The 20697-nt window shown below is 40.6% G+C and overlaps 2 long non-coding RNA genes across 3 annotated transcripts; one reads left to right on the top strand and one right to left on the bottom strand.

Moving 5' to 3' along the window:
• Nucleotides 1-19: 19 nt before the first annotated feature.
• On the bottom strand, nucleotides 20-10161 carry LOC129843374 (uncharacterized). Of its 2 annotated transcripts, none has more exons than XR_008757827.1 (3): nucleotides 10002-10161; nucleotides 683-901; nucleotides 20-405 (listed from the first exon to the last, which is right to left on the bottom strand). It is a non-coding gene; the product is annotated as an uncharacterized LOC129843374 (long non-coding RNA). The 2 variants fall into 2 exon arrangements; XR_008757826.1 differs by lacking the exon at nucleotides 10002-10161 and adding an exon at nucleotides 3788-3862.
• Nucleotides 10162-10411: 250 nt separating this feature from the next.
• On the top strand, nucleotides 10412-13965 carry LOC129843375 (uncharacterized). Its single transcript, XR_008757828.1, has 3 exons — nucleotides 10412-10641; nucleotides 13109-13327; nucleotides 13586-13965. It is a non-coding gene; the product is annotated as an uncharacterized LOC129843375 (long non-coding RNA).
• Nucleotides 13966-20697: the final 6732 nt, after the last annotated feature.

Genomic DNA, 20697 nt, shown 5'->3' with positions numbered 1-20697 from the left:
TACAGAACACATACTAACATTCTCAGTTTGGTAACATTTATTTATCAAAAACCTACATTGATTACATTGCTGAATTCAACCATACAATCAAAGTATATCTTGTAGCACTTTTTCACCTATCTGGGATATATTCTGTCTTTATTTTTTATCAATAATGTGTATGTAGTTTAATCTGTGTGTATTGTCACTTTCTACTTGGAAGCCAGTGACATAGAGGAGGAAGAGGGGTCTTCTTAAAGGTGTTTTCCAGGATGAGAATGGAGTGGCCCTTCCTGAGTTGACTCCACTCGATGAGGTCACAGAGAGCCATCTTCTCTGCCTTGTAGTAGAGACCCACTTTGCCACCTGTTATGTTGGCTATGGTGATGCTGGGTGCGACAGCTTTTCTGGGAGTTGTTTGTTAAGCTAAGAGAACGAGAGAGAGTCATTGGACAGTGCTGAAATAAATGTGGTTGTCAGTATTTGGAGTTTGCATTGAACACTGCTATGAGCAACAATAAACCATGTTTTATGCTGTTGCTGGAACTGAGCTGTGAAATGTGTATGTATATGGACATGTAATTGCTTTATGCTTTGAAATGTCTAATGTGTTATATTCCAATGTTGAATGGCCACAAAACAATAAAATTTGAATGTATTTATTTCTATGTAGATTCCCTCCCGCTGGATAGGGTTTACATACCAGTATGACCGGTGGTATTGCCCTGGTTGCCAATGGAAATGTTTCCGCTCACATTGCCTGATACGTTTTGGCCTGATACGTTTTGGCCTGATACGTTTTGGCCTGATATGTTTTGGCCTGATTCCGTAGGACATTTGGCAACACATTGTTTTTTTTTGCAGACGCTTTGACTATTGGTATGTGAAGGGACATCAGTTGAAGCACAATCCATTGCTGCAACTATAGAGAGAGGAGAGAAAGAGAGGGGGAGAGAAAGAGGGTAATTAAGGGTTAAGTTGATTCAATTCAGTGGTGGAAAATTTACCCAATTGTCATTCTTGAGTAAAAGTAAAGATACCTTAATAGAAAATGACTCAAGTTATCCAGTAAAATACTACTTGAGTAAAAGTCTAAAAGTATTTGGTTTAAAATATACTTAAGTATCAAAAGTAAATGTATTTGCTAAAATATACTTATTTATCAAAAGTAAAAGTGTAATTAATTTCAAATTCCTCATATTAAGCAAACCAGATGGCACCAATTTGTTATTTTACATATAGCCAGGGGAACACTCCAACACTCAGACAACATTTAAGCAAAGTGTATCTGTGCAATGTATCATTATTAGTCAGCATTGCACTAAGTGGCATTGCATGTCTTTTGCGATGTCTTGCTCCTTATGCTCAAGTTCAAGCACAGAACATTCATGAGCAGACGCAGTACTCAATTAGTATCAATGCTCTAGGTTCCACAGTAACAACAAAGTAGTGCCTAGGATAAATTCTATATAACAGTATCACATTATATCACACGTAACAACTCCTCCCTTCCAGCTATCTTGTATTCCGTCAACATCAAAAGAGATATGCATGTAAATTCAACAACTGTAACAATAACTGAAATAAGGCACTATTCAATTATTAAAACTAACAACACATTTGTTTCACAATAAAATCAAATAAAACTAGCTTGAGAACCAGTCAGTAGTTGTAGGACTCTGAGAAATGGTGGCTTCAACAGTCTCTTGAGGTTCCGTTTCATTACAGTGCCTATAATAAGTATCACACCCCTCTGACTATTTCCCATTTTTTGGCTGTTACAAACAGGAACAACATTTGATTTCATAGGGATTTTGACTGATCTACACAAAATACTCCATTATGGCAAAGTGAATAAAAAAATAATAAACTGTAAACATTTAAAAACAAAACAATTTGCAACAACATTAGTTTGGTAAAGGACATATTTTCATCAGAAACATTAAGCCCAGTCTACTTGTTGTTTTCAACAAACAGATGTTGTGGCCGTAATTCATCACCATGCAGTGTTCAGTGGGAATTGTCCATTTAGAAAATTCCAATGAACAGGCAGATTAAACTAAATCGAACGTCTGTATATTGAAAAGAAGACAGATTTTGGTTTGGAACACTGAAAAAAGTTGTTCAACTCTGCCAAATGAGCCTGTTTCAAATGATCACTATTTGAGAGTAACTGTTCCAGGCAGGAGACACACATGTCTTCACACTGCCAACTTTTTATTTGGAAAAATATTCTATTATGTTTTTTTAACTTGATATATTTCTGACCTGTGCAAGTAACAAAGGACTATAAAATCCTGGTGTGTCACGTCATTCATGGATGGGAGACCAGATGCTGCTGGAAGTGGTGTTGGAGGGCCAGTAGGAGGCACTCTTTCCTCTGGTCTAAAAAATATCCCAATGCCCCAGGGCAGTGATTGGGGACACTGCCCTGTGTAGGGTGCCGTCTTTCGGATGGGACGTTAAACGGGTGCCCTGACTCTCTGAGGTCATTAAAGATCCCATGGCACTTATCGTAAGAGTAGGGGTGTTAACCCCGGTGTCCTGGCTAAATTCCCAATCTGGCCCTCAAACCATCATGGTCACCTAATAATCCCCAGTTTACAATTGGCTCATTCATCCCCCTCCTCTCCCCTGTAACTATTCCCCAGGTCGTTGCTGCAAATGAGAACGTGTTCTCAGTCAACTTACCTGGTAAAATAACGGTAAAATAAAATAAATAAATAAAAATTCATAATTGAAATGCCCACTCTGATATTTTCAGCCATTTTGATCATTTAAATGAATAGGCTACCCATTAATTCATGAAGAATATAACTTATAGATGCATACATGGGTCTTCCACTCAGTGTTGAAAAGCAACCTAACATAGGCAATAACATCATTACACTAAAACATATATTTGTAGACATTCTATTAAGAAACGTAGTATCCAAAACTAAGACAAATCTAACAAATGATCAAATGAACAAAAGAAGGCTATGCCATTTCAGTGGAGGCTGCTCTAGATACTGAGATCATAATATTTGGTATCATATTGATACAAGACTGACAGTATCCCCCATTTCTGAGTATCTTGCTGAGGGGAGAACGCTTATAAAAGTGGCGGGAACGGCACAAATGGAATGGCATCAAACACCTGGAAATCATGTATTAGATGTATTTGATGCCATTCCACTGATTCCGCTTCAGTCGTTACCACCAGCCCGTTCTTCCCAATTAAGGTGCCACCAACCTACTGTGCGTTGTACAGCCCTAGGCTTCTACAGTTAAGCGCATGCTGAGGTTACTGCCCTTTTGAAGATTGTGTTCCATGATATAACATAAAATATAATATGTTAAGATTATGGTTTCAAATGGCACTTTTTATTGACTGAATATATATGGGTCAATTTAGCAATTAGGATTTGTTATCTGTAATGGTTATAATAAATTAGGCATTGTTTTTGCGAACTGTTGGCATATAGGCCTAGATAAATTTGCACATATTGTTGTATGTCCTTGTGTTCTAAAAATATATCTTTTTTTCATTTAAGGACTGGAGTTCATTTTCAGTTATTGTGTCAGAACCTAAGAACAAATAGTTGTGTTCTGTTCATAAATATGGATTCCTCCTGTGAAGAAACTTTGTAGAATTACACAATTTTTAAAATTCACTTTCAGACAAAGTTAGGCGCCCATGTATGTCACCATAAGGCTGATCTTGTTCCCACACATCTCTCTGTAGCAATTAAGCCTGGGGTCATTAGCATGAGGACAATAGTATGAGGACAACACCTAAAGCATGTATTTTAAATGATGTATTTACCTGTGTGTGTGTTCTTCCTCGGTGCGGTGGCGCGCTTGAAGGTTGTAGTAATCAGGTGTTCTAGTGCAGAGTGGAGAGATGGCTCTGCTTTTATAGGGTAGATCTTACAGAGAGAGGGAGGGTGGGAAGTTCTCAGCCCAATCCATTCCAGGTAAATGTTATTATTCCAGAGAACTGAAGAGGATGACTCAGTTCCAGAGAAGCTAGGTGGGTGTCACAAGATCAATATATTTGTCAAGCGCTAAAACGTATTATATCTCAAAGGGCCATATCTTTAACTACCCCCTTATAAGGTAAATCACTGACTATCAAGGGAGTTTGATAACCTAAAATAATAAGACGATCAGCCCGAGAATGCAAAAAATAGCAACCATGTGAGAGTCTCTGAGTTGCTATCTATGTGCAGCAGTTCTCTTGCTCATTAAAACTGATCTCAGGTCAGCTGGTAGCAGGGTCGTAGAATTAAAGTATGTGCAGTGGTTCTTCTGTTTGCGTTGGAAGCCGAAGAGGCAGCGGGGTCAGTGGTAGGGTTGGTTGCCACTGTGCTGATGGCTGCAAGTGATGAGGTTGGAGCTCTGGCTGAAGGCTTTGCCACACACCTGGCACACATTGGGCTTCTCACCTGGCATAGGAAAGCAGAGGTAAAGTTCACTATTTTATAAGTGTTAAAGGGGCAGTGCGGTTGTTAGGGTGCTAAATATCCATATTGACGATGGCTGTATTTTCCACGTGTATGTACAATAAGCCCACTCTCTGTCTCTCCCACTCTGTCTTTCCCGCTCTGATCTGTCCCCACCCCATTCCGTTGTCTACCAAGCCGTCATATCGGTTTAGTCCACCAGGGACCATTCATTGCATTGTGTTAGTAACCAATAACCAACTATTTGTGTGTTTATGTAATTCTGTGTGATTAGTTAGTTAGTAAATAAATAATTAAGCCAATTTGTATATCGCTGATTCATCATTTATGCTAGGGTTCGTGCAGATATCTAAGGATTTTGCGACATTCAGAATGAGACTGATAGAAGGTAAACAATTAATTAATGACTGAAATGTAAGAGATAGGTGTCCTGAGATTGCAAATGAGTTAATTGTTACAGGATTAATGTAATCATTGTAAATGCACATGTGACATGCTGGTAAAAATTAGGAAAAACTGATTTAAGTTTGCCTGCATTAAAGTCCCTGGCCACTAGGAGCGCCGCTTCTGGGTGAGCATTTTCTTGTTTGCTTAAGGCCTTATTGATTTGGTTGAGTGTGGTCTTTGTGCCAGCATCTGTCTGTGGTGGTAAATAGACGCCTACAAGTTTTTTAACATGGGTCGTCCATGTTAAAACGTCTAGGAGCAACAACGGAACTACTGAGTTCCAAACTTCCTTTGGAAGCAATGACAGCAAGGGAACTGTTTGTCCGGAGCTTCATGAAATGGGTTTCCATGGTCAAGCAGCCGCACACAAGCCTAAGACCACCAATCGCAATGCCAAGCGTCTGCCATAGAGGTTTAAATCTCGACACCATTGGACTCTGGAGCAGTGAAAACACGTTCTCTGGAGTGATGAATCACACTTCACCATCTGGCAGTCCAATGGACGAATCTGGGTTTGGCAGATGCCAGGAAAACGCTACCTTCCCCAATGCCATAATGCCAACTGTAAAGTTTGGTGGTGGAGGAATAATGGTCTGGTGCTGCTTTCCATGGTTCGGGCTAGGCCCCTTAGTTCCACTGAAAGGAAATCTTTACGCTACAGCAATCAATGACATTGGAGACGATTCTCTGCTTCCAACTTTTTGGTAACAGTTTGGGTAAGGCCCTTTCCTGTTTCAGCATGACAATGACTCTGTGCACAAAGTGAGGTCCATACAGAAATGGTTTGTCGAGATCGGTGTGGAAGAACTTGACTGGCCTGCACAGAGCCCTGACCTCAACCCCATCGAACAGCTTTGGGATGAATTGGAACTCCGACTGCAAGCTAGGACTAATCGCCCAACATCAGTACTCGACCTCACTAATGCTCTTGTGGCTGAATGGAAACAAGTCTCTGCAGCAATGTTCTAACATCTAGTGGAAAGACAGGCCATGGAAACACATTTTATGAAGCTCCCGACGAACAGTTATTGTGCTGACGTGGCTTCCAGGAGGTAGTTTGGAACTCTGTAGTGAGTGTTGCAACTGGGGAAAGATGATTTTTACATGCTTCAGCACTTTGGCGGTCCCGTTCTGTGAGCTTGTGTGGCCTACCATTTTGTGGCTGAACAATTGTTGCTCCTAGACGTTTCCACTTCACAATAACAGCACTTGCAGTTGACCTGGGAAGCTCTAGCAGGTCAGAAATTTGACGAACTGACTTGCTGGAAAGGTGGCATCCTATGACAGTGCCACGTTGAAAGTCACTGAGCTTTTCAGTAAGGCTATTCTACTTCCAATGTTTGTATATGGAGATTGCATGGCTGTTTTCTCGATTTTATACACCCGTCAGCAACGGGTGTGAATGAAATAGCCGAATCCACTCATTTGAAGGGGTGTCCACATACTTTTGTATATAGTGTATTTTATTGTAGTGCCATGTGGCCATCCCACATGGGATTATAAGACACATTGATATTATAATCAGTTCCAGCACCAGCGTAAAAATAAATAAAAAATAAACAATTATGAGGCTCAAAGCAGTGTTCCCAGCAAACTCTTAATACTGACAACCACACTCCTTTCAGCACTGTCAAATCTCTCTCTCTCTCTCTGTCTCTCTCTCTCTCTCTCTGAGAAGATGGCTCTCATTGACCTCATTGACCCCTCATTGACCCCTCATTGACCCCTCATTGACCCCTCAACTCCTGAAGGGCCACTCCATACTCATCCTGGAAGGCACCTTTAAGAAGAGCCTTCTCTCTAAGAGCATCTATGATACTGTAAAGTGACAATACACATAGCTGCCCTGAGGAATCCCCACTTCATGGGCTGGACAACCTCCTGGCAGAGTATGCTGAGGGTCAGCCCAAGTCCTACATCCTCACTGTCGACAAAGAAGTGAAGTTAGCTGAAACAGGAAAGATCTGGGTGGATGAGGACGGGGTGGATCACAGCCCCAAAACGAAACGCCACCAGGGAACCTCCTGTATCTTAACACTCTTTATTAATTACAGATGAAGCTACATAACAATTATTACAGATACAAAATATTTCAATAAAATATTAAATAATTAAACGACACTCCAGACAACTACTTTCACGCCACCTGGTTCTGTCCACCCACCCTACAATTCTGGAAAGAAACTATATATAAACATTCCATCCTTTTGGGATGTGATAACCCAATAAATAAAATGTCCCACAAAATATGAAGCCAATATAGTATCAATCAATCAATCAAGTTTATTTTATATAGCCCTTCGTACATCAGCTAATATCTCAAAGTGCTGTACAGAAACCCAGCCTAAAACCCCAAACAGCTAGTAATGCAGATGTAGAAGCACGGTGGCTAGGAAAAACTCCCTAGAAAGGCCAAAACCTAGGAAGAAACCTAGAGAGGAACCAAGCTATGAGGGGTGGCCAGTCCTCTTCTGGCTGTGCCGGGTGGAGATTATAACAGAACTATGCCAAGATGTTCAAAAATGTTCATAAGTGACAAGCATGGTCAAATAATAATCATGAATAATTTTCAGTTGGCTTTTCATAGCCGATCATTAAGAGTTGAAAAACAACAGGCCTGGGACAGGTGGCGGTTCCATAACCGCAGGCAGAACAGTTGAAACTGGAATAGCAGCAAGGCCAGGCGGACTGGGGACAGCAAGGAGTCACCACGCCCGGTAGTCCCGACGTATGGTCCTAGGGCTCAGGTCCTCCGAGAGAAAGAAAGAGAGAAGGAGAAAATTAGAGAGAGACAATATTTTCAAAATGTTCATAAATGACAAGCATGGTCAAATAATAATCAGGAATAAATCTCAGTTGGCTTTTCATAGCCGATCATTAAGAGTTGAAATCAGCAGGTCTGGGACAGGTAGGGGTTCCGTAACCGCAGGCAGAACAGTTGAAACTGGAATAGCAGCAAGGCCAGGCGGACTGGGGACAGCAAGGAGTCATCATGCCCGGTAGTCTTGACGTATGGTCCTAGGGCTCAGGTTCTCAGAGAGAGAGAAAGAAAGAGAGAACGAGAGAATTAGAGAGAGCATACTTAAATTCACACGGGACACTGGATAAGACAGGAGAAGTACTCCAGGTATAACCAACTGACCCTAGCCCCCTGACACATAAACTACTGCAGCATAAATACTGGAGGCTGAGACAGGAGCGGTCAGGAGACACTGTGGCCCCATCCGAAGATACCCCCGGACAGGGCCAAACAGGAAGGATATAACCCCACCCACTTTGCCAAAGCACAGCCCCCGCAACACTAGAGGGATATCTTCAACCACCAACTTACAATCCTGAGACAAGGCCGAGTATAGCCCACAAAGATCTCCACCACAGCACAAACCAAGGGGGGGCGCCAACCCAGACAGGAAGATCACGTCAGTAACTCAACCCACTCAAGTGACGCACCCCTCCTAGGGACGGCATGAAAGAGCACCAGTAAGCCAGTGACTCAGCCCCTGTAATAGGGTTAGAACTATGCTATGTTCTCATGTTTCAGGGGTGTACATTTGGCTGCAAGGTGTGTTGGAAAGTGTTCAAGCGCTCATGCGTACCTGCTAATCTGATTTCACCAGAAGTCTGACATGAAGAAATACATCATTCATACACGAGAGTCAACATGTATTCTATGGGAATAAAGATCTGGTCTTTGTCAAGGTCACAGTCAAAATGTGTTTTTCATTTTCCATAAGGCCATACCATTCCAAGGTTATTATAGTAAAGGAAAATTGAAACTAAAATTCAAATTCAAATTTGAAAACAATTTAGTAAACTGAAAAATAAAATGTAACCAATATTGAAACGATTGTCTTTGACTGAAAAACAAAAATATGTTTTGTTTTAGTTTTTTTCCTCTAAACTTTAGACAAAGTCTAATGGGGTTTTCGAGCTTCTGAATCTGTCAGGTAAATGCTGTCAGTAGATGCCAATGTTTCAAATAGGCCTAGCTTGTGCATCACTATCACTAGCTATTACTACCTACTGGGAAAAGATGACAGTTCAACTTTAGTTTTGATTTACATTTGGTTGGAATCCAAAACAAACATGCCTCCGTATCATTTAGTTTATTTGGTAAATATTTTCTTAACTCTTCTTGAACTGCACTGTTGGTTAAAAGGGCTTGTAAGTAAGCATTTCACGGTAAGGTCTACACTTGTTCTATTAGGCATATGTGACAAATAAAGTTTGATTTGACTTAGTTGACCGGGGCAGGGGCAGAAATTGGACAAACTGACTTGTTGTAAAAGTGGCATCCTACGATGGTGCCACGTTGAAAGTCACTGAGCTCTTCAGTAAGGTCATTCTAATGCCCATGTTTGTCTATGGAGATTGCATGGAGGTGTGCTCGATTTTATACACCTGTCAGCAACGGGTGTGGCTGAAATAGCTAAATCCACTAATTGGAAAGGGTGTCCACATAGTTTTGTATATATAGTGTGTATGTAGGTTTAGAAATCAATAACTTGTTAACATCACATGTTATGTCTTGGCTATCATTAATGTGATGATGATTGTTTTATCAAATCGATTAACTATGTTTAATTATTACGATGATTACATTAATCCTGTAACAATTAACTCATTTGCAATCTCAGGACACCACGGAAAAGTTTATTTAACGGGTTACCGTTTTCCGAATGAACTCTTAAAGATATAAATATCTCTTACATTTCAGTCATTAATTAATTGTTTACCTTCTATCAGTCTCATTCTGAATGTCGCAAAATCCTTAGATATCTGCACGAACCCTAGCATAAATGATGAATCAGCGATATACAAATTGGCTTAATTATTTATTTACTAACTAACTAACTAATCACACAGAATTACATAAACACACAAATAGTTGGCTATTGGTTACTAACACAATGCAATGAATGGTCCCTGGTGGACAAAACCGATATGACGGCTTGGTAGACAACGGAATGGGGTGGGGACAGATCAGAGCGGGAAAGACAGAGTGGGAGAGACAGAGAGTGGGCTTATTGTACATACACGTGGAAAATACGGCCATCGTCAATATGGATATTTAGCACCCTAACAACCGCACTGCCCCTTTAACACTTATAAAATAGTGAACTTTACCTCTGCTTTCCTATGCCAGGTGAGAAGCCCAATGTGTGCCAGGTGTGTGGCAAAGCCTTCAGCCAGAGCTCCAACCTCATCACTTGCAGCCATCAGCACAGTGGCAACCAACCCTACCACTGACCCCGCTGCCTCTACGGCTTCCAACGCAAACAGAAGAACCACTGCACATACTTTAATTCTACGACCCTGCTACCAGCTGACCTGAGATCAGTTTTAATGAGCAAGAGAACTGCTGCACATAGATAGCAACTCAGAGACTCTCACATGGTTGCTATTTTTTGCATTCTCAGGCTGATCGTCTTATTATTTTAGGTTATCAAACTCCCTTGATAGTCAGTGATTTACCTGTAAGGGGGTAGTTAAAGATATGGCCCTTTGAGATATAATACGTTTTAGCGCTTGACAAATATATTGATCTTGTGACACCCACCTAGCTTCTCTGGAACTGAGTCATCCTCTTCAGTTCTCTGGAATAATAACATTTACCTGGAATGGATTGGGCTGAGAACTTCCCACCCTTCCTCTCTCTGTAAGATCTACCCTATAAAAGCAGAGCCATCTCTCCACTCTGCACTAGAACACCTGATTACTACAACCTTCAAGCGCGCCACCGCACCGAGGAAGAACACACACACAGGTAAATACATCATTTAAAATACATGCTTTAGGTGTTGTCCTCATACTATTGTCCTCATGCTAATGACCCCAGGCTTAATTGCTACAGAGAGATGTGTGGGCACAAGATCAGCCTTATGGTGACATACATGGGCGCCTAACTTTGTCTGAAAGTGAATTTTAAAAATTGTGCAATTCTACAAAGTTTCTTCACAGGAGGAATCCATATTTATGAACAGAACACAACTATTTGTTCTTAGGTTCTGACACAATAACTGAAAATGAACTCCAGTCCTTAAATGAAAAATATATATATTTTTAGAACACAAGGACATACAACAATATGTGCAAATGTATCATGGCCTATATGCCAACAGTTCGCAAAAACAATGCCTAATTTATTATAACCATTACAGATAACAAATCCTAATTGCTAAATTGACCCATATATATTCAGTCAATAAAAAGTGCCATTTGAAACCATAATCTTAACATATTATATTATATGTTATATCATGGAACACAATCTTCAAAAAGGCAGTAACCTCAGCATGCGCTTAACTGTAGAAGCCTAGGGCTGTACAACCCACAGTAGGTTGGTGGCACCTTAATTGGGAAGAACGGGCTGGTGGTAACGACTGAAGCGGAATCAGTGGAATGGCATCAAATACATCTAATACATGATTTCCAGGTGTTTGATGCCATTCCATTTGTGCCGTTCCCGCCACTTTTATAAGCGTTCTCCCCTCAGCAAGATACTCAGAAATGGGGGATACTGTCAGTCTTGTATCAATATGATACCAAATATTATGATCTCAGTATCTAGAGCAGCCTCCACTGAAATGGCATAGCCTTCTTTTGTTCAGTTGATCATTTGTTAGATTTGTCTTATTTTTGGATACTACGTTTCTTAATAGAATGTCTACAAATATATGTTTTAGTGTAATGATGTTATTGCCTATGTTAGGTTGCTTTTCAACACTGAGTGGAAGACCCATGTATGCATTTATAAGTTATATTCTTCATGAATTAATGGGTAGCCTATTCATTTAAATGATCAAAATGGCTGAAAATATCAGAGTGGGCATTTCATTTATGAATGACGTGACACACCAGGATTTTATAGTCCTTTGTTCCTTGCACAGGTCAGAAATATATCAAGTTAAAAAAACATAATAGAATATTTTTCCAAATAAAAAGTTGGCAGTGTGAAGACATGTGTGTCTCCTGCCTGGAACAGTTACTCTCAAATAGTGATCATTTGAAACAGGCTCATTTGGCAGAGTTGAACAACTTTTTTTCAGTGTTACAAACCAAAATCTGTCTTCTTTTCAATATACAGACGTTCGATTTAGTTTAATCTGCCTGTTCATTGGAATTTTCTAAATGGACAATTCCCATTGAACACTGCATGGTGATGAATTACGGCCACAACATCTGTTTGTTGAAAACAACAAGTAGACTGGGCTTAATGTTTCCGATGAAAATATGTCCTTTACCAAACTAATGTTGCAAATTGTTTTGTTTTTAAATGTTTACAGTTTATTCTTTTTTTATTCACTTTGCTATAATGGAGTATTTTGTGTAGATCAGTCAAAATCCCTATGAAATCAAATGTTGTTCCTGTTTGTAACAGCCAAAAAATGGGAAATAGTCAGAGGGGTGTGATACTTATTATAGGCACTGTAATGAAACGGAACCTCAAGAGACTGTTGAAGCCACCATTTCTCAGAGTCCTACAACTACTGACTGGTTCTCAAGCTAGTTTTATTTGATTTTATTGTGAAACAAATGTGTTGTTAGTTTTAATAATTGAATAGTGCCTTATTTCAGTTATTGTTACAGTTGTTGAATTTACATGCATATCTCTTTTGATGTTGACGGAATACAAGATAGCTGGAAGGGAGGAGTTGTTACGTGTGATATAATGTGATACTGTTATATAGAATTTATCCTAGGCACTACTTTGTTGTTACTGTGGAACCTAGAGCATTGATACTAATTGAGTACTGCGTCTGCTCATGAATGTTCTGTGCTTGAACTTGAGCATAAGGAGCAAGACATCGCAAAAGACATGCAATGCCACTTAGTGCAATGGTGACTAATAATGATACATTGCACAGATACACTTTGCTTAAATGTTGTCTGAGTGTTGGAGTGTTCCCCTGGCTATATGTAAAATAACAAATTGGTGCCATGTGGTTTGCTTAATATGAGGAATTTGAAATTAATTACACTTTTACTTTTGATAAATAAGTATATTTTAGCAATTACATTTACTTTTGATACTTAAGTATATTTAAAACCAAATACTTTTAGACCTTTACTCAAGTAGTATTTTACTGGATAACTTGAGTCATTTTCTATTAAGGTATCTTTACTTTTACTCAAGAATGACAATTGGGTAATTTTTCCACCACTGAATTGAATCAACTTAACCCTTAATTGCCCTCTTTCTCTCCCCCTCTCTTTCTCTCCTCTCTCTATAGTTGCAGCAATGGATTGTGCTTCAACTGATGTCCCTTCACATACCAATAGTCAAAGCGTCTGCAAAAAAAAACAATGTGTTGCCAAATGTCCTACTGAATCAGGCCAAAACATATCAGGCCAAAACGTATCAGGCCAAAACGTATCAGGCCAAAACGTATCAGGCAATGTGAGCGGAAACATTTCCATTGGCAACCAGGGCAAAACCACCAGTCATACTGGTATGTAAACCCTATCCAGCGGGAGGGAATCTACATATAAATAAATTTGTGGCCATTCAACATGGGAATATAACACATTAGACATTTCAAAGCATAAAGCAATTACATGTCCATGTACATACACATTTCACAGCTCAGTTCCAGCACCAGCATAAAACATGGTTTATTGTTGCTCATAGCAGTGTTCAATGCAAACTCCAAATACTGACAACCACATTTATTTCAGCACTGTCCAATGATTCTCTCTCGTTCTCTTAGCTTAACAAACAACTCCCAGAAAAGCTGTCGGACCCATCATCACCATAGCCAACATAACAGGTGGCAAAGTGGGTCTCTACTACAAGGAAGAGAAGATGGCTCTCTGTGACCTCATCGAGGGTAGTCAACTCAGGAAGGGCCACTCCATTCTCATCCTGGAAAACACCTTTAAGAAGACCCCTCTTCCTCCTCTATGCCACTGGCTTCCAAGTAGAAAGTGACAATACACACAGATTAAACTACATTCACATTATTGTTAAAAAATAAAGACAGAATATATCCCAGATAGGTGAAAAAGTGCTACAAGATATACTTTGATTGTATGGTCAGCAATGTAATCAATGTAGGTTTTTGATAAATAAATGTTACCAAACTGAGAATGTTAGTATGTGTTCTGTAAGATGTTATCATGTGTGTGTGTGTGTGTGATTACATTACATGAATGGGGTTGCCACCAGATATCCTACATACTGATACTAATTTTAACAAAGACCAACAACACAATACTGTAATCAAAGTTTTATTTCTAAGGTTGTAGTCATTTTATTTCAAGCATACAGAGTGATGGTGCAATATACTTACAGGGAGCACAAATATATATATATATAGCGGAGGAAAAGCCTGCATATTTCCTCATTACCTTGGATTTGAAGATCATGTGAACTAGAATGTTAGATACAGTGCATTCGGAAAGTGTTCAGAACCCTTTTGTTACGTTACAGCCTTCTTATAAAATGGATTAAATACTTTTTCTACACACAATACCCCATAATGACAAAGCAAAAACATTTTTGCAAATGTAAATGTATTAAAAACACTGAAATAACTTATTTACATACGAATTCAGATCCTTTGCTATGAGACTCATAATTGAGCTCAGCTTCTTCCTGTTTCCATTATTCATCCTTGATATGTTTCTACTACTTGATTGGAGTCCACCTGTGGTAACTTCAATTGGTTGGACATGATTTTGAAAGGCACACGCCTGTCTATTTAAGGTCCCACAGTTGACAGTGCATGTCAGAGCAAAAACCAAGCCATGAGGACAAAGGAATTGTCCATAGAGCTCCAAGACAGGATTGTGTCACGTCCCAAATTTGGGGAAGGGTACCAAAACATTTCTGCAGCATTGAAGGTTCCCAAGAATACAGTGGCCTCCATCATTCTTAAATTGAAGAAGTTTGGAACCTTCAAGACTCTTCCTAGAGCTGGCCACCCGGCCAAACTGAGCAATCGGGGGAGAAGGGCCTTAGTCAGGGAGGTGACCAAGAACCTGATGGTCACTCTGACAGAGCTCCAGAGTTCCTCTGTGGAGATGGGATAACCTTCCAGAAGGACAACCATCTCTGCAGCACTCCACCAATCAGGCCTTTATGGTAGAGTGACCAGACAGAAGCCACTCATCACTAAAAGGCATCTAAAGGACTCTCAGACCATGAGAAACAAGATTCTCTGGACTGATGAAACCAAGAATTAACTTTTTGGCAGAAAGTCAAGCGTCACGTCTTGAGGAAACCTGGCACCATCCCTACGGTGAAGCAAGGTGGTGGCAGCATCAACATCATCAGATGTTTTTTAGAGGTAGGGACAGGGAGACTAGTCACGATTGAGGGAAAGATGAACGGAGCAAAGTACAGAGAGATCCTTGATGGAAACCTGCTCCAGAGCGCTGAGGACCTCAGACTGGGTCGAAGGTTCACCTTCCAACAGGAGAACAACCCCAAGCACACAGCCAAGACAAAGCAGGAGTGGCTTCGGGACAAGTATGAATGTCCTTGAGTGGCCCAGACAGAGCCCGGACTTGAACCCAATCAAACATTTCTGGAGAGACCTGAAAATAGCTGTGCAGCAACGCTCCCCATCCAACCTGACAGTGCTTGAGAGGGTATGCAGAGAAGAATGGGAGAAACTCCCCAAATACAGGTGTGCCAAGCTTGTAGCGTCATACCCAAGAAGACTCAAGGCTGTAATCACTGCCAAAGGTGTTCCAGAACGCCGCAGCCCGTCTGGTGTTCAACTTTCCCAAGTTCTCTCACGTCACCCCGCTCCTCCGCTCTCTCCACTGGCTTCCAGTTGAAGCTCGCATCCGCTACAAGACCATGGTGCTTGCCTACGGAGCTGTGAGGGGAACGGCACCTCCGTACCTTCAGGCTCTGATCAGGCCCTACACCCAAACAAGGGCACTGCGTTCATCCACCTCTGGCCTGCTCGCCTCCCTACCTCTGAGGAAGTACAGTTCCCGCTCAGCCCAGTCAAAACTGTTCGCTGCTCTGGCACCCCAATGGTGGAACAAACTCCCTCACGACGCCAGGTCAGCGGAGTCAATCACCACCTTCCGGAGACACCTGAAACCCCACCTCTTTAAGGAATACCTAGGATAGGATAAAGTAATTCTTCTAACCCCCCCCCCCCCCCCTTAAAAGAGTTAGATGCACTATTGTAAAGTGGTTGTTCCACTGGATATCATAAGGTGAATGCACCAATTTGTAAGTCGCTCTGGATAAGAGCGTCTGCTAAATGACTTAAATGTAAATGTAAATGTAAATGTGTTTCAGTAAAGTACTGAGTAAAGGGTCTGAATACTTGTTAAGTAAATGTGATATTTCTGTGTTTTTTTTGTAATACATTTTCTAAAATTACAACAAAAAAATGCTTTGTCATTATGGGGTATTATGTGTAGATTGATGAGGGGGGGAAAACTATTTAGTACATTTTAGAATAAGGTTGTACATAACAAAATGTAGAAAAAGTCAAGGGGTTTGATTAATTTCCGAATGCACTGTAAATACAGTGTTTCTTAATACGCATCATGAGTATAAGTTGAATCAAGTGTGTTAGTGCTAGGGCAGAAACAATAATGTCCACCTCTTTGGTGCATCAGAAAAAGAAAAAAAACAACACTCCAGACAACAACTTTCACACCACATGGCTCTGTACACCCACCCTACAATTCTGGAAAGAAACCATACACAAACTGTCCACCCTTTTGGGTCACAGCATTCCACTCTGCCTAATCTTCTGCATTCTTGGAGATCATCAGTCCATTTTAAATCGCCTTAAATATATCCAAGAAAACAATATTACTCAACTAGAAAAACAGAAACCAACAGTCTATTTTGTCAATGGAGTAACCTCCTCACAGACCACAATGGGAGAAAATACAGCATCCACCAAAGACAAAATCCAGTCCTTGAACGGAAACTGGACCCCACTCCTCAACTCCTTGCAGCTACAGATGAGCTGATCCCACCCTAGTGTTTCCTCTGACACCCAAGTTGCTATTAATATTTATTTGTATACATTATATGGAGCAGCAGTTGAAAGGTACACAGTTTGATAGTTGATTGATGTTGTACGGCCAGGTCCGTCATTTTTTGTATTCTTACATTTACATTTACATTTAAGTCATTTAGCAGACGCTCTTATCCAGAGCGACTTATTCTTGATAAAGATGAGCAAAAAACAGAGGTATATTGTAAGCAATTTGTTGTAGCTAATACAATTGTTCAGCTAAAGAGATTTTGTTAAACATGTAATCAAAAAATCTAAAAAAAGATCTTGGTAAAAATGATTGGCATTGTCACGACTCCCACCGAAGGTGGCTCCCCTGCCTGTTCGGGCGGCGCTCGGCGGTCGTCGTCACCGGTCTACTAGCTGCCACCAATCCCTTTTTCCTTTTCTGTTCGTTTGGTCTGATTGGTTGCACCTGTCCCTTATTTCGTTTCTTGATTTATGTCTATTTAATACTGTTAGGCACATATCGCACTACAGCACCACAAAGTCTAGTTGTTATTAGTGAGGGAGTGTCCGTCTGTCCGTCCTGACCTGTGAACCTTGACCTTTTGCTCCCTGACCTTAGACATTGTAGTCCATGGTCACCCTGATTTAGAATGGTCTGTCTACCTGTCTGTCTGTCTGTCCGTCCGTGGGCCTCCTGCAAGCTCGACCTTGACATTATACACCAAAGGTTTCATCAACGAAAACAAGTTATTACTGTTATTGATATTCTAATTGATTACTATGACTACGATAGAGACTTGTACTCTGACAAAGCCTGGGCACAGCAATCACACCCACTCAGCCAGACAGACCTTTTTACTGTGTAAACTGGTACTGTAATAAGCCACTGCTCACCATCACCAGGTCTTGGGAGAGTTCAGGAGATTGGCTGTGTTGCAGGTAGAATATACATGGTTCTCTTATCGTTGTGGAATAGAGAACAGTGTTGGCTCTTTGGTTTTGGTTCTCCTATAGGCAATCAGGTAGTAATGACAGACACATTATTATACAAGCTAGGCTGCCTGGCCCACTTGCTAAAACAAAGTTCTAAAGTACTGACTTTATATCTACTTTTATTAGTACTATCCCTTGTAATTTACATGCTTTCTACCCCTTGGGTTGTCAAAAATCACTACAAAGTGCACTCTACTCAAAGTGCACCCTATTCCCCCAGTCTTGGCTGTCCAGTGCTGTGTCAGACCCAGTCTCCCACTGTCAACTTTCTCTTTTGTTTTGCTGATGTCTTTTTACAAGCACACACACGTGGTTGGAAAACACCTGACCGTTGACTGTGCCACTCTTCACCTTTCTAAAAACGGCAAGAACTGTTTTGGGCCCCTGGTGCAAAACCTGAATGACTTGGGTGTTTTAGTGTGTGTTTGTAAAATGTTTAATACAATTTGAAAAAAGTTTGAATCCTAACCAATTGCCAAGGACAGCAGTGGCGCGCCACACACACTCCAAATGTAGGCTATAGACAATATGTCCACAGTGGTGCTGGTTGGCTGCTGTTTTGTGCTTTGTGTGTTCTTAGCAGGCAGTGGCAAAGCCAGCGCTGTTAAAGATGTACTCTGGTAGGGTGCCTCAAATCACACCCTATGTAGTGCAATTTTGGATGCACAGAGTAGTCTGCTGCTGCGCTGTACCTTGGGGGTGCGGTGGGAGGGTGTGTCATCGCCCCATCTGTAAGTAAAACCAAATATCATTTTCACTATGCAGTCATTCAAATCAGTCAGCTTGCTGTACGTTAGGATGTACTCCTGTATATAAACATATGGTGATGAAACTGGAGTTGATGACAATATGAGATCTTCTATCTAGAACGGTTGAATTCATGCCTTCAGCTAGTCCAGGGGGGAAATGATTTAAGCGAGAGGCGTGTTTTTGAATGAGCTGACTATTTAAGGATTGTGTTGTGGTGGGGCCCTTGGGTTGTAGTTTTTGGGGTGGGTTAAATGGGGTTTGTAGTTTGGGAGTTGCTAGTCCAATGCTGTACGTATATCAATTGCATGTTATTGTCACTGATGTAACTGCTATTGATTTTAGATTAGGGACGGGGGGGGGGGGGGGGGGGGCACAACTCTATTTATAATTTTTACATATTATATATTCTTTTGCAAAATGTTGAACTGTATACTTAGGAAAATACACACTTTCCTTTGTGCAATATGCATTTTTACTTGTATTGTCTTTTAGTTGGTTTCATGGCGAGAATGAGTTGTCATTTGTGTAGATCTTTTCTTGTCCATTTCTTTTCCTGAATGTGCTGTGTGTCTTTTGTTCAATTAGCTGTGTGACTGAGGATGGATGGATGGATGGATGGATGGATGGAGGGCAAGGGCTGTGTCTTGGAAGTGTTTTGTCTATGATTATCATTTACCTTTTTCGTCTTTTTTTTTTTTTTGATTCATTTGTATTTTATTCAGGGAAAAGATGACACCAAATTGAATAAAGACATTTCCGGATGATCCTAGAGAGCGGTTGAGATGGAGAGTGTGTGACAGTGTAGTTAGAGAAGTCTTCTTTCTGTCCTTCCATAACGCCTGGGTCAAAGGTGTCTCTTTCTCTCAAAGCGGAGCGATCACTTTCACTGCTCCGTTTAGCCGCTTCTTCTTCACCCTGTGTCGCTGTAAAACTTTGGTCCTCCGATATCCTCTTAACTGAATTTTGTTTTTTCTTTCCATGATCAAAATATCATGATTGATTGTTTCTCGGTTTAAATCTTTTGTGTGCCATTTTATTTTTCTCTACCCAGAAGACTCACTTTGTTTTTGTGGTTTTCTGAAGCTGTATGGTCAAACTAATTTTACTGCATCTGAAATGGCACCCTATTCCCTAAATGGTGAACCAAAAGTAGTGCACTACATCAGGAATGGGGTGCCATTTGAGACGGCGCCAATGAGAGAGCGTCTTATTTATGCTGAAATTGTCATGAGTGGCGTTTGCACTTGGGCAGCTTTTGAGTCGGGTGGGGAGGAGTCGTTGGGAGCTCTTTTGGGTTGCAGATGTCCCGTTTGACCAATCACAGACCTGCGACTGGCAGAAAGAAAAAAAACTGATTTCAACAATGTATATGTATTATCACTATTTATTTATTGGTTGTGTTTTTGTTTTGTTTTTTAAAGCCAAACAAGACACATGGTAAAGAGAATCGTCTGTCATTGGTGTTGCCGTTGATACAAAAGCCAAATATCAAACCACACTAACCCACAGGAAACATTGCTATTGTAGTGGAGTGGTTTAAACTCTAGATGGTGTATGCTTTTTTAGTACTGGCTTGGCTGAGCTGTAGGATGTCGGTCTTCATGTTTGTATACTTTAGTGTGTGCACTCATTTGATTGAAATCCTGCTCAGTCAAGCCAAACAGGTTATGGTTTAAACCTTAACATTTACAACATGGGTGGTATTAGAGAGAGAGTGCTAAGCTAATACCCAATTTAAGTTAGCTCCTATTGTTTGAAACTTGGTTTGGTTTTACACAAGTAATGAATTATCCTCCTGAAACATACTCGCAGTCAAAGTTTTACGTATACTCTGACTGGAAAAAATTGATTTCTATTACGAAGTGGACTGATTAGCTCGTATTTAATCTGTACTCTGTAGCGAGGTGGAAACCCTGTTTTTAAAATGTTGGTAAAGAATAATTTGCTTGTTCCCTAGGGTTTCTAAATGCAGTATTGCATGACTTGCTCGATTTGAAAGGGGGAAATTGTATACTTTTTCCATGGCCATTGCAATTTCATGGCTGTTTGTATGTATGACTCAAAGGGTTTGTTCTGACAGTTGTATCAATCTACACAGCTACTGTCTCCCTCTGATTTTCGCTGTCTTT

Source organism: Salvelinus fontinalis, unplaced genomic scaffold, assembly GCF_029448725.1.
Source record: "Salvelinus fontinalis isolate EN_2023a unplaced genomic scaffold, ASM2944872v1 scaffold_0127, whole genome shotgun sequence".
In the NCBI taxonomy this organism is placed as follows: Eukaryota; Metazoa; Chordata; class Actinopteri; order Salmoniformes; family Salmonidae; genus Salvelinus; species Salvelinus fontinalis.
Note: the sequence above shows the minus strand (reverse complement) of the source record. Positions and strands in the feature narration are given on the sequence as shown.